This window comes from Trichosurus vulpecula, chromosome 5, assembly GCF_011100635.1.
Source record: "Trichosurus vulpecula isolate mTriVul1 chromosome 5, mTriVul1.pri, whole genome shotgun sequence".
Lineage (NCBI taxonomy): Eukaryota > Metazoa > Chordata > Mammalia > Diprotodontia > Phalangeridae > Trichosurus > Trichosurus vulpecula.
The window spans coordinates 7,848,243-7,863,130 of NC_050577.1; the positions used below are offsets into that span (position 1 = coordinate 7,848,243).

The window sequence follows — 14,888 nt, forward strand, 5'->3', positions numbered from 1 at the left end:
CACACGTGCCACTTACTGAGTGGGGACAGCGGCCAATGGGTAGGATTTGGGGAACATTTGCATTGACTCTTCCAGGCACTGGCCGATTAGGCATCAAGAGTACGTGAGAATTGGGTTCTAGGGGGAGCCATAGTTCACAGAGCACCAGGCCTGGAATCAGGCCTCAGAAACTACTGGCTGTGTGACCCCGGGCAAGTCATTTCACCCTGCTTGCCTCAGTTTCCTCATCTGTGAAATGAGCAGGAGAAGGAAACGGCGAACCTTCCAGCGTCTCTGCCAAAAAAAAACCCCAAAAGGCGCCACGAAGGGTCCGACCCAACTAAACAACAGCGTGAATGAGGAGCTAATAACATCCCAGATGTCTGCCGCATGCATTTTAAAATGGCAGAACCCATTTCTGACAGTGGGGGCAAATGGGAGAGCTGGGACATATGGTTAAGGCGAGGAGAAAATATTCTACAGGCTTACCAGACCATCTACCATTTATTTCAGGTATTATTGTATTTTCCCCCTTTTCATGTCATCCCATGGTTTGGTATATAGACCTGGGCACAGGAAGCTTAGAACGGTTCAGCTCTCTAGACAGAATGGAAACAGATGGGGCCCCCTAGCCAGGGCAGCTAATCAATGTCTGGCAGTCACACAAAGTAAGGCTTCGGGATTCAAAGAGCTTTAGTTTGTTCAGAAATATGCATGCATGTATGTACTGTGTATGTGTATACACACCCACCCACCTCTATACACGATATTGCCTTTAAAATGACTAAGGGAATTGTAGTTTGAATTCCCAGGAGATAGTCTTTAGAAAGCTGAAAGGGCCTCCCCAACCCCCCACCTCCCAGTAGGGGGAGAAAATCAATCGGACATTGGCCAGCCATAGATGGCGGGTGACTCCTGCTCCGGTGAGGTTGTTTGAACACCAGCTCATGGGGGTCTGGGGTCCTCTGACATTCTAAGGGAAGAATTGGCCATCCTAGGGTCCTGGGGGTCCATGACGAGCCCAGCAGTGGCCAGCCACAGGACATGCTGTGTCCAGTTCTGAAGTATCACCGTGATAATGTGGGAAGGAAAAGGAAACAGGCTGAGCCATCGAAGAGGAAGCTGCTGAGCACGAGGAGCAGGCCTTGCTTTAACACAGGCTGTGCCAAGGTCTTTTTTCTAAGCCATGGGGTGTTGCAGAAGGTGCAGGTTCATCACAGCTGCCTCCACCAAAGGGGATTCTGATATGCGTGTGTGTGTGTGTGTGTGTGTGTGTGTGTGTGTGTGTGTGTGTGTGTGTATGTGTGTGTGTGTGTGTGTGTGAATGACTGTGCTTGAGCTCAGCATTGGAGAAAGACAGCCAGCAAATCCCCTAGGTGGGCACAAAGTAGCAGGCACTGCCCCAGGAGCCTCTGTCACTGAGGTCCAGGCTGGGCAGGCTGTAACAGCAGTATCACTGAGTCACTCATAGCTAGAGCCCTGGCAGGGAGACTTCCCAGAACCCTGTGGCTCTTTTCACCTTGGGAGACGGGCTTCTTGGAGATGCAATGGCCCCGAGGCTGGTGATGGGCAGGAACTGAAACAGGGATGAGGCCCCTGCCTTAGGGGAGCTGAGTATTCACGGCTCACTCTGTCTGGGAAGACTGATTCACCACCAGCAGCAACCCCATCCTCAGGTCTAGCAGGAAGATCTTAGGAATCCCCCTGGGAACCTCGGCAAGGCCCAGCAGGCCCTGGGACTATGGAGCCGTTCCAAGGCCTGGCTACACAGGGCTGGGCTCAGCATCCTCCCTGGCGTCACATCTTGAATGGATCTCTCTGCCCATTGGGGGCAGCTTAGGTGAAAGGCAAAGGAAGCCTGGAAACTGATGGGTTGATGGAGCACTGTGACAGGCAGGGTGCAAAGGGAAAAAATGAGTGATTTGGGGTCGGAGGACCAGGCCTGTAGCAATGACTTCACCTCACGGGGCCTCAGTCTGCACAACTGTACAATCCATGATTTGGAGTCAGCTCCTTCCGGCTCGCAAGTCTGTGATCCTGCCGTACTGGGCACAGAGCCTCATGTGAACAAAAAACACTGGGTTCCACTCCTGATTCCTCTGCTCACTATAATGTCCAAGGCACAGACCTCTCAGCATACGCTTCTCCTCTTCAGAAATGAAGATAACATTGCAGTGGCCTCAAGGGTCGGTGCGAGGACCAGGCAGCATGAAACCTCTGAAGCTCTTTGGCTTTGACCTCCCACCGTCACTCCCATGGCCCCTTCTCTCTGCTCACACGACCATTCCCAGCATTCAGGCCCTCCTCATGTCTATCCTGGACTGCTGCAGCAGCCTCTGGAATGCTCTTCTCATCCCAAGTCTTCTCTCTCCAGTCTGTCCAACGGATCAACCTCCGGCCCAGGTCTGACTACGTCACCCTCTTCCACCATAACCTCCAGTGGCTCTCTATGACCCCCAGGAATAAATTTACCCTCCTCTGGCACCCTTCACAGGCTGGACTCTCCTGCCCTTCCTGCCTCCCTACGTCCATACTGGACCTTTTCCTATTCCTGATGGAGGAGACGCCACCTCCCCTAGGCTCTGGAGGAACCTCAGGCTGCCAGTGGCTTCCTTCCTACGGGGAGGCCTTTCCTACCATAGCCCATGCCCAGGGCCCTCCCTGCACAGACTGCCTCTCCTTCAGCCTGTTTATATCTAGGTGCTTTGCAGGTTGTCTCTGCTCCAGTAGATTGTGAACTCCTTGAGGACAGGGGCATCTTTGCTTTTCTTTGTAGGCCTAGACCTCAGCACGGTGTTTGGCATACAGTACTTAATAAATATTGGCCAACCCACTAAAGGGCTGTAGAAATGTTAGCTATTATCATTATCTGGAAAACAGGCCCACCAGTATCACCAGGCTTGTGGCAGGGATACAATGAGGCCACATCTGTAAAACGCTCTTCATTGATGCCAGCCAGCATCCAGGGCATCAGAGGGCTTTGTGGAAGGGCCTTGGAGGGCACAGAGTCCATCCTATTCATTCCTGAGAGAAGGAAACCAAGGCCCAGGGGTTGGAGTCCCTAGTCCAAGGTCACACTGTCAACACGTGGCAGCGTATGTAGTGTCCTTCATGGGATGGCTACAGACCCCACCTTCCCTCCCCGAGGTCAGGCTTCTCTGTTGGCCTTCCCCTGCAGACCCTTGGAGGCCTGACAGCATCAGGGCACCTGGGCCTGGCTTGGTCTGTTGGGTCTTTGTTAAATCTTCTGTCTCCCCAGGTATCGGCAGTCCTAGGGAGCCCTGTCCTTCCCAAACCCAAGGGCCCTGCAGTTCTGCAGAAGCATGTGCTCTGTTATTAAACTATAAGAAGAGGTGCTGGGAAGTCGCCCCAGAGACAGGAGGCTGGGGACAGACTGAGATGTGCCCAGGAATTCCATGCCACCGTCCTCCAGAACCAGGCAGATACTACACACACAGGAGCAGCATTCTTGCTGCTTCTATTAGGAGTGACTGGGCCTCAATGCTAAGCCTACCTGGGTGGACTCTGACTCAAAGAGAGCTGCTTTCTGCTTTGGGACTCTTGGATCATTGCTTCAGAAAAAGGAGAAGGAGAAAAGTGGGGGAGGAGCAATATCTGTATCTGAAGCTGCTAAGGGCTGTAGTGCGGTGAACGAAACCCTCATGTGCCTTCAGACCATCACTCACGGGGACTTGAGAACATGTGGCCCAACATGGACAGAAGATTTGGGGCTCCCAGGTAGAGGAGGGCAGGTGGGGGTGGGGGGCTGTTCTTGCCAGCAAGCAGAGCCTTCATGGTCACATTAGCAGCTGCAGATGTCCAGATCACTCCCAGGGCCAGAAGCACAGATTGTCACTTCCTATTTTAAGTAATTCCTCTTGGTCACTAGGTTCTTAGCACTGTCTCTTCCACTAAAGGGCTGTGAGTACATCCAGAACCTTCTGAATGAGGTGTCTGGGTCAAAGCCCCAGGCACTCCACCCTAGTGATGCCTCCACTAATGAGGTGCAGAGCCTAACAAAGTGATGACAAAGAGAGGGAGGGATGGGTTCTGTTTGGAGGAAGTGAAGGAACTGGGAAGGTGGGGAAGGCTCACAAAGCAGGAGGCAAGACCAGGGAGCTACCTGGGAGACGCCCCCTGCAGAGAGAGGAAGCCAAGCCCAAGGTCCCTGCACTAGCCCACGCCTGGCTTCCTCAGGGTGGCTTTTTATTTGATTCTGGGTGAAAGAATTCAGGCAGGCTGTAGCCCCAGAGGCAACCGTGGCAGTGTCTGTAAGAGGTTTCACCAGAGACCAGCTCCACCAGCAAAGTCCAATACTGATCTTTGGGAACTGTTGAAATGCAATGACAAAACCCTTAGTCAGAGACTCCTGAGAAAAAAGGGGGAAGTCTCAGTGCCAAGATAAAGAGAAGAGATCTGTTAGGGAAGACCACCACAGAGTAGCCAGTTATAAAAATAGTATATACGTTATGCAATCCGCCAATGACTGTCCATTTCTATGGATTTAATTGGCATTACACAGAGGAAGATTGAATTTGCCTTGTGGGATACATGGTGAGAATTAGCTGGGGTGCAGTGTCCTAGGACTGACCAAAGCTTTGGAGGAGAATCTCAGGATCTCTTGACACAATTTGGGTATTTGCCTTTTGAGCTTTCCTGAACAATAAGAAAAAAAAATCTCTATCTATACATAGTGAATGAAAAGACCCAAATAATCCTGCTGAAATTAAATTATAATAATGTTGATCAAATAAAAAGAGTGTTAGCCTCTTTTTATTTCCCTATCACTTAACAACAAAATTTAAAATCAGTATAATACAATAGTTACCACATAAGCTGAACAAAACAGTAACCGGAAGGCAGGCTAATTTTCCTCCCAGTATATCACGTCATCTTTCCAGACATCCCTCTACCGTTCCATGATAGATTGACTGACTTCTAAAACAACGCATCAGTCCTCATATGCAAGGGCAGTTTGGGATGTTACTTGCTTGGATTGGGGGATTTTCTCATAATACAGTTATCAATAAAACGACTTACTCTATCAAACTGAGGACCGGTTGTTATGTGTTTTATATATGTGTGTATACACATAAACATGTGTATATATGTATATGTATATGCACATACATACATAAAATATATAGACATTATATGTATATGTACATATACTCACAAAAAACACATTTTGGCATTTCCTAAAAAGGCTCTACAACTCAATACAATATTGTTAGAGAAAGATGGAAAGCCCAGATTAAAGTAATGCAAAAGCAAAACCAACACGCATGAAAATTAACACCATGACAAGACCTCAGCGGCCATTTTCAGATGAGGTAACATTTTTCCCATGACCATGTTTTATTCCAATGAGTTACCATTGGAGACTGTATGGTCAGTGATAGAGATATCATTGTATCTTCCGTTGGGTAAGGGAATGTGAAGCGGGGAGACATACCGAACTCTGGTTACTCAACATGCTATTAATGAGAAGCTACAATTAGATGACGCATTGAGCCTGGAATGGCTTGGACTTTGGGCCATTCTTTTTATATAAAAACAAAATTGGGGTAATCTTTTCCCCCCAAAGACTGGTCTAAGGAAAGCCCAGCCAGACCTCACACAGAAACATCTCTGCTATGTAAACTCTTAGCAATAGTGTTTCTTCTTGGTGATCAGGTCTGTATCTGCTGTAGCTCATTGATGGCCTGAAGGAGGCATCACAAGATCATCGGATACCCCAAAAACATGGTCATGCTTGGATTAGAAAATCCAGAAAGAGAAAGGAAAAAAAAAAAACCATGCATTTTAATGATGGTGATGATGACACCACTGAGTTAGTTTAAAATTTACTGACCAAAAATTATTGAAACAGTAAGAGTCATCATATTTTCAGTTAGGAAAATTTTTTTGCTTATTATTAATTTTTCAATTAAGGAATTTTTACATACCTCAGGAAGTGAAACTCCTGAAGTTTGCAGAGTCTGTTAGAAAAGAGAAGTTAATATTAAAATTGTTTTCAAATAAAGGAGAAAGAAAAAAAATGTTTACAATCCTAGAGCTCTGTGAACACAATATATTCTTGGCTTTATTTTTCTGTTTATTCCCATGGCCTCCAGTGAAGACACTACCCTGCCTTGTGCCCACCTTCCCCAAACAAAGTGTACTTTCTCGGTGCTTGTTTATTCCCCAGACCCACTTCCTGAAAGGGGGCTGGACTGAGCCCTTGGGCCAGGACTCAGAGTCAGACACTCCCCCATCTCACCTCCTACCTCAGCTTTGCTTTCCAGGGAATGACTGTGGGGTGAGACACACACAACCTCCAGGGATACAGTGCAGTTCAATTAGTCTCAGTGTTACTGTTTTTGTCTGTTTGTTTTACTATGGAGCTAAAGAGACTTTCAAAGATCAGAATTAATTAATGGATAATCTAACAAAGTATTAGTTGTGACACTAATCATTTCTCTTTTAAAACAGCCTTTTCTTTTGTGTTAACTAAACTTTTAGTGAATTTTAATAATTGAAAAATACTATTTCTCAGTTCCCACAAGCATAACAGTTTTCAAAATACAATATAAAATACAATAATAAAAGATGATTTGAAATATGTAACAGACAAACTGCCAGTGTAGACATGGTAGAAAAATGTGGAAAAGGGCACAAATTATTTGAAGTCTAGCTTGACTGGAAAGAGATGCTTCCACAGGGGAAAAGGGAAATAGAAGCAGCTAATATCTGACGAACAGGGAAGATAGGAGAGGAGAAAACTGAAGAGTCAGAGAATGGCTGGCAGTCTATCTAGTGCAGAAAGAGTAAGGACTCTAGTATCAGAGGACGTGGTTTCAAATCCCACCTCTTACACTTTCAGTGTGACCTTGGGTACTTTCTAAAACATCTATCAGAATTAGTCCTCCTTTGGAAAAATGGAAGAAATGCTTTAAAAGGAAGAGGGAACTCCAGACCCAGGCCAGGAGGTGGGGAGGTAGAAAAACTGGAAATGCAGACGACAGGAGAAGACTGTAGAAATGTTGCAGCTGTGGAACAGGGCTGTTCTCCTAAGAGAGTGGAGTGGTCCCAGTAGGAGAAAGCAGTTTCCAGGGTGTCACAGACCAATATGGACCCTCTGCGGGCACCTTCAGGAGAAACTTGTTTCAGTTGTGTCCAACTCTCCATGACCCCATTCGGGGTTTTCTTGGCAAAGATACTGAAGTGGTGCAGCATTTCTTTCTCCAGCTCATTTTACAAATGAGGAAACTGAGGCAAGCAAGATTAAATGACTTGCCCAGGGTGACACAGCTAGTAAGTGTCTGAGGCTGGATTTGAACTCATGAAGATGAGTCTTCCTGACTCCAAGCCCAGGGCTCTAGGTGTAAAGGTAGTGACATTAAAAGAGAGAAGGGAATTTGGGAAACAAACAACTATCCAAGATGGCATCAAAAGTAGAATTTTGATCTCTTGCCTTGGGTTAAAATAAGTGAATGGCAGATTTTTAGGATGTGTATAAGGGAGACTGAAAAGACTCCAATCCAGAGAGCTTTATTTAAACTGAACAAAGAAGGGGAAGAAGAATATCCCCCAAGTGCATTCTCCAAATTGGTGTGACTTGGTGCGAAGGGAAAGTGTGGAGTTATCCAGTGGGATACAGGAGCTGATGGGTCACAAGGCCATGGATGTAGAGCTCAATGTCCTTGGAGGTCATGATGTCCAGCCCCCTCGTTTTGACAGATGTGGAAACTGAGGCCCATAGAGGTGAGGAGACTTGCCTGAGGCAGAACCAAAGGAGAACCAAAGCATAGCCCTTGGCCCATAGGACTTAATAAACACATGCTCCCTTCCCTGCCCTACCCCCACCCTTTTCCCTACAGTCACAAGGTTAGTGTGAGGCAAAATTGTATCCAGCAGGACTAGCTCTTGGTCTCTAAAGACAATACAAAGATGTTCAGAGCCCAGAGAATGTTTTTTTTTTTTTTTTTTGTCAGGGCAATTGGGGTTAAGTGACTTACTTGCCCAAGGTCACAAGAGAATGTTTTTCAAAGGTAAATTAAAGACTTTCCCATGAGGAAGTAAACCCTACCTTGTGGTAAAATGTGACTCTTGACTTTAATTCTGAAATGATTGGGCAGAACAATCCAAAAGGAAGGTATTAACTAAAAGAAGTTGAGTATCATTGTATATCAAGGAAATATACCGCAGTATGCTTTAATAACAGGCAAATACTGGAAGAGGCAGGCTCAGGAGAGCTATCACAGCACCCTTACACTACAGATGGCCTTGTCAGCAGGAAGAAATGGATGATGAGTTGTAGAAGCGAATCATTTAAAAATGGGCAAACAGAAAAGGTTCAGGATAATTCCAACACTTACCAAAGACACAATTCTTTATGTTTAACTTTCCATGGCTGAAAAATGGGGCCAGAGTTGGTTACACTCCCTTCCTCTCAGGATTGTTGTGAGGAAAGTGTTTTGCAAACATGATAGTACCTTCGGAACTTGCACTACTATCTAGCACTGTGAAGAAAACCCCACAGTTAAATTGCGGTCAGTAATCTTTGTTGCTTCACATTCAATAGAATATATGCTTCCTGCGGACAAAGACTGTTTATTTCACTTTTGTCCTTATATGCTTTGAGCTACACAAGAGCCTGACACTTAGTAGGCAATTAATAAATGCCTGTTGATTGTTGAGAGATTGATTCAACTCTCTTTACCTTCAATTACTCATCTGTGAAAAGGAGGAAATGTTACTCAGATTATACTGTGTAATTAGCACCCCAGGGTCAGCCTGAGGAAGGGCTGTCCATGAACCCTAAAGTGCTATGCAAACATGAGGTCTCTCCATCTTCACTGAGCATCCACTCTGTCTCTGTCTGGTTCTGTTTGGGGAAAATGTAATCACTAATGGCTGAAGTTCATATCGCAAAAGGCTATTGATAGGATCCAGTGAAGATGAGCTGTATGAAAAGTGCTTGGGGAACCTTACACATCAGTTTTTTCATTCTCACTGTGATTAGGGTTTCCTTAAAATCCCAGTTGTGGATGGACTTGAGTCTGCTCCCTTGAGTGTGTGCATATCTGGCTCTGCATTTTCTTGTGCCAGCTTTTGATCTGTCTCCATCATTGATAGCTGGTTTATAGGTCCTAGTTGCATACTCAGGTGTCCCACGATGGCCATGACAGTATGCTTCTTGAATGTAGGAGCCATATTTTCTTCTCTTGCATCATGCAGAACCTCTCAGAGACTTCCTAACAAGCCTTAATAGGTGTTTTTAAACCATTTCCTGAATAACTAAGTTCATTCCTGCCTCCTTTATTACTTCACGTTATTTCATCACATACTCAGTGCCCAAGGTATAGGAGACCATGATGAAATAATCCGATCGTGTCTCTACTATTTAGGGGGAAAAAAAAAAAAAAAAAAACTAGAGATGCACAGGTGTGTTTAATGAGAGGTTGTCCACACAAATCTGCTCACTGAGTCTGGTGAAGTATCTGAGTACATAAATCTCTGACCTTTTACAGTACCATTCTTACATTTATTCAGTTAATTTGATCAATGCAGAGGGTTAATTAGGTTCACAACCTTGGGCTTATTTTTTTTGTTTTGCTGAAATACCAGAATTGACCCAATGTATTGATTAATTTGATAAAGTAATTGCCAGACCATCATTGCACAGTGTCGGGACCCCTCACAGGAACAGCCTGTTTCTTTTATCTAAGTGGGCCTGGCTATTATTCCTGGAAGCTCAGAATCAGAGAATGTGTGAGCTGGAAAGGTCCTCAGAAGCCATCCAGCTCAACCTGTGCACCAAAGGGACAGCCCCGGCCCCCTACTATAACACACCTGCTAAGTGATCACCTAGCCTCTGCTTGATGAAATCCAAGAAGAAAGCCATTGCCTGTGGATGAGCCCATTTCACCTGTGGAAGGCTGAGGCCAGCTCATTGGTCTCTTCTGTTTGTTTTCTCTCCCCGATATCAAGTTGAAATTGGCCTCCTGGCAGCTCCTACCTGCCTCTAGATCTACCTTCTGGGAATAAACAGACCAAATCTAACCCCTCTCTCATGCAACCTTTGGAAAACTTGAAGAAGGCTAGCATTTTCTGCTCGGAGTCTTCTCCTGCTAAACTTGCCCATTCTCCCTGGGCTTGAGACCCTTCCCCATCATGAATGCCTTCATCTCAACACTATCCTATTTTTCAATATCCTTTTTAAATTATGAAGGGCAAAAATATGGCTCAGAAAAAAAGAAAAAAAAAAACAAGGCCAGGAAGGCAACAAAATGCTACCTTTGAGGATGGTATTTTGCATCTGACTGATGAAATCCACTGAGGTAAGGAGTGAGATGCACAGAGCCGAAAGGTAAACAAGTTAGGCTGCAATGAAGAAATGTGGGACAGATGCCAACCTCCTCTGCCTTTTATCTCCCATACTCTAGTTCTTGGTTTTTCTATGTCTTCATTTATTGGCCAGTGGCTAGAAGGGACCTACATGTGAGTCTGTGAGGTACAGTGAGGAATCCACTAACATTAATGCCCCCAAAGCGCTGCCCTGTCCTCCACAGCTTATACTGACCAAAGTCTCCACATAGAAAAGTGGTTTTTTTTTTGTGACACCAGAAATTCAGCTTATGTTTCCATTTCAGTAACTAAGTAGTGAGGTGCCCCCCAAGCTGAAAAGTGAGGATATATGGGGAACACAAGCATCCCCTCCTTTGCTCAGCTTCAGAATCATCTTTATTCCTTCCTTGGAAACATAATGTATTCCTAAACATCGGAGGAGAGCTCATTCTGAAGTCAAAGACAAATGGCAATACTCATTCTCCTCAGTGACCACAGGTCACTGGGAAGTGACTTGGGGTGTGTATGTGGGGGGTGCAGAATGGAGAAGTTGGGGCAGGGGAAGAGACTTGAAAAATGAACAAAGCAGCTCAATTTTACGAATTAACGCAACAGACTGAAATAGATTAGCTTTGGCACAGCCTATAAAGATATCTTCTACTTCTATTGACCTGGATCTCCACAGCCTATAGACTTCCTATAACTTCAAAAATGGCCTTCAAGAGCTGTGATGGTGATCTGGAAATAAAGACGTCTAAATATAATCTGGAAAGAGATTACTCCAGTTGTTAATGCAATTGCATGCTTTTAAAGGAATTATCGCCAAGTCTAAGAAGGATGTAAACTCCTTGAGGGCAGGGTGATTGGTATACAGAAGGCAATCAACAAAAGCTTCTTGAATTCAAGTGGAATACACAGTTTGTCTCTGAGCCTTCACCCCTAACCTTTCCAGCCTCATAATGTTTGCTGGAGTTTATACTGGTAGTAGCCTTTAAGAACTTGAGTCACGCTATGATAAGACAGTGAAGGGGAGATTCACTGGGGGGTCCTCATATGTTCTACCCACACATTCATCCCTCAATGTGAATCAAATCATTAAGAGGCATTGATTAAGCACCTACCATAAATCAGCACTCCTTAATTAAGGAGGACGTTACCAATGTCTAACCTGGATGTTTGATGATTCTCTACCCGACGCTGAGCTCCTGTGAGCATGGCCCTTCTATATCTAGGCACTACCCATGCCATGATGAAAGATAAAAGTGGGATGGATAATAAGTAGGAATAATGCACTGGACTGTATGTTATTTTCTTTCCAAATCCTTTAAAAAGCCATTGTATAGTGAAGGTCATAAATAATATACCCCCCCCCCCATATCCCCTGATCTCATGCTCATGCAGTTTCTAACCAGGTTAAAGTCCAATTCTGCACTCACGTTAGGCAAGGATTCAATTGAGTTAAAATTTTATCCTGACTGTCAGTCAACCTTATCATGAACTTTCATTACGTGCCTGTAATTAATTGGGTCCAATGAACAATACCAGCACTGAGTTATAGAGTCTCTTTCCCGACCATATAATTAGAATATAATTACCCACAGGATATCAGAATGATGCAAAACCTTTCCTCTAAATGTGCCCTCATTAGGAAACAAGTCTCAATGTACATTTATTCAATCAGTGTGAATTAATTAAAATGTTACTGAAATAAAAGAGGGTAGCAATAAAGTGTATCTGACATCTATTAAGAGACTATCACTTGAGATCTGCATGCAGAGTGTATATTTAAAGCCATTTAGCTCCAGTAAGGAGCTCTGCTCCATGGGGCTGTGTGCAGGCAGTGGAGCTGGAGGATGGGAGAGAGGTAGGCACAGCTTCCAAATGGACGCTGAAAATGGCAGAAGGTGGGGCGAGACTGGTGCAGTCGCATCTTGAAATCAGATTGTGCCTTGTCCGTGTGACTGTAGCCCTTGACCACTCTTAGAACTTCAGACATCTACTGATGCCCATCCTAGTGGTGAAAGTGTTTGGTGATGAGTCAATCACCTAGACTGGTTCAGTTCCCTTTTTGCCCGTGGCCCCACGTGGGGTCAGAGATTGCCTCCCTAGGAGATGGGCTCGGCTGTGGGAGTGAAGGAAAGACAGATACTAATAAAATTAGCATCTGAATAGCGTTTTAAACCTCAGAAAGCACTTTCGCACAGTATAGCCTTTGTGTCCTAGAGGAGCCTGGGAGGGAGATTTCTAACCACCCTTGATCCCATTTCATCCTTTCTTCCTTTTGTGAATAAACTGAGACTCAAAAAGTCTAAAGGATTTGTCTGATAATCTACTCAAAGCTAGCAAGATTCCGGGATTTGAGCCTGGCTTTTCCTAGGTCCTAGAGACGAAGAAGGGAAGGGAATCTGCATGGATCTAGAGCCTCCCACCTAGGCACTGTGTGAAGTGCTTTTTACAAATATTAACTCGTTTGCTCTTCACCAGAACCCTGCCAGGTAAGAGCTTTTATTAGCTCCTTTTTACCATTCAGGAAACTGAGGGAAACAAAGAGTAAGTGACATGCCTGGAGTCACACATTGTATAAGTATCTTTTTATCAACTAGATACCAAAGGAGGACACTACCAATGTCTAAAGAAGCTCTCTGTTCAGAGAAATAGCAGGAGATAGCTAGGTAGACAGACAGACAGATAGATTATTCCATTTGAGTATGCTGACAGAAATCATATTTATTTTGAGAGGCAGCCAAATGTAGAGTATAAAAGGAAAGTGTCAGACTCAAGAATATCAGGTATTATTGAAATCTGATGCTTTCTGGCTAGGTGACCTTGGTCATGGACCTCACCTTCCTTGAGTATCAGTTTCCTTACATGTCAAAATGGGAAAATAACATTGCCTACTTCCTAGGAATGTAGGGAGAATCCACTTCAATAAGATGTGTAAATGACCTTGCAAACCTCAAAGGGTTATAGGAAAGTGAACAATTAAAAGAAGATTTCAGTTTCCTGTCAGGGAAAACTTTCTCCTAATTAGGGCTCTCCCAAAGTGGAAAAGGATCCCCTCCTAGGGGGTGAATGCTCCCTTGTTGGAGGTCTTCAAACCAAGATTGGAGGCTGCTAGTCAGACATGTCAGAGAGGGGAGTCCTTTCAGGCAGGGCTTGGACTCACTGGCCACTGGGGCCCTTCAGACCCAGAGATTCTAGACTCCTGCCCGCCCCCTCCCAGATTCTAGAATCCACCCTTCACCCCCAACCCAAGTTGAAATACAAAATTATGTTAATGAACAAAGTGAGAGACTCTGGATTGATTGCCAGAGTCAAAATAATCCTTTAGTCTGAAAAGTTGTTCACCTTTGCATGAATTACTCAACTAACTGAAGGGGGAGAAAATGTCATTTCTAACCTGGCCTGCCTAGGCATCTGCCCAGCTCTTCCTGCACTTTGTGACAGCCAGATCTGGCTTTCAGTTTCACACTTGAAATTGGATAAAAGCATTATTTGCATTTTTTGGAAATGGAAAGAAGCCTGAATCACTGAAAATACCCCAGGTTAGCAAGACAGGCTGCTTCCCTTAAGTAGAATATGCACATGTGGCTACGCACAGAATCCTCCTTCAAAAATGCATAATACATGATGCCATAAATTAAGATTAGAGACCATATGGAAAAAAGGGGAAAAAATACCCAACATGTAAAGTTTCAAGCTGATTTCAGATACATATTGAGCATTATATTTACTTAACATGCTTGTAACCTGGGTCAGAAATGAAACAAGTGGACAAGCAAAGAGCCCAGACCAGTTGCTGGAAATATGTCTAAAACACAAACCCAAAGCTGGAAAGCTTAGCAGGGTGTGCGTATATGCCCAGGCCCTAGATGATATAGCAGAATGGGTGAGGGGCTGAGAGAAGGAAGAGCTGAGTTCAGATCTGTTTTCTGGCACGTCCTGGCTATAGGACCAACCCAACAACGTGCTTGTGAGGAGGAGACCAAAGGACATGTGAGCGGCGTGCTGCTAATTTAAAGCTCTATGTGTCAGATATCATTATCACTATCTTCATTATTAGATTTAAAACCCAATGGCCCTGAGTGGGAATCTCTATAAAAAGCTATTTATCCTTTCCTAGTGCCCTTTGCCCATCTTTCAAATAACAGGAGAACCAAACTCCAATAGAAAGGGATCCCTGGGGGCCCATACTGACCTAGGACACCACAAATTAACCTTATCTATGGTGCATTTTTAGTTATTTTGTTAAACAGTCCCCATTTACTTTCTAGTCTGGTTCGGCATGCTTGGGAGTTTTGCAGATTGAGAGTTTGACACCCTGGTCTAGAGGATCATTAGTCAGACTATCATTTCTATGTAGATATGTTGTGGTGTTCACAAAAGCATATAGAGGAGTTCATAGATCTGGGTTACACTATACATTCATACACACAGACATATGTACATACACACACATAGAGAGAGAGTGTGGAGCACCTGTATATCAATGTAATATCTGCTATAATAGTTTCAATATAACATGAAATATTTATAATATATATCTATATTGTCACTGATATTACAAACATATACAT

General features: G+C 44.5%; 1 protein-coding gene across 1 annotated transcript in view; it reads right to left on the minus strand.

Annotated features, from left to right (window-relative positions):
• Window positions 1-14,888, minus strand: part of LOC118850186 (diacylglycerol kinase beta-like) — a 230,445-nt gene that overhangs the window by 202,056 nt on the left and 13,501 nt on the right. The window contains exon 2 of the mRNA XM_036759405.1: window positions 5,928-5,960. The gene's annotated coding sequence lies outside the window, so the exon portion shown is untranslated. The remainder of the gene's footprint in view (window positions 1-5,927; window positions 5,961-14,888) is intronic.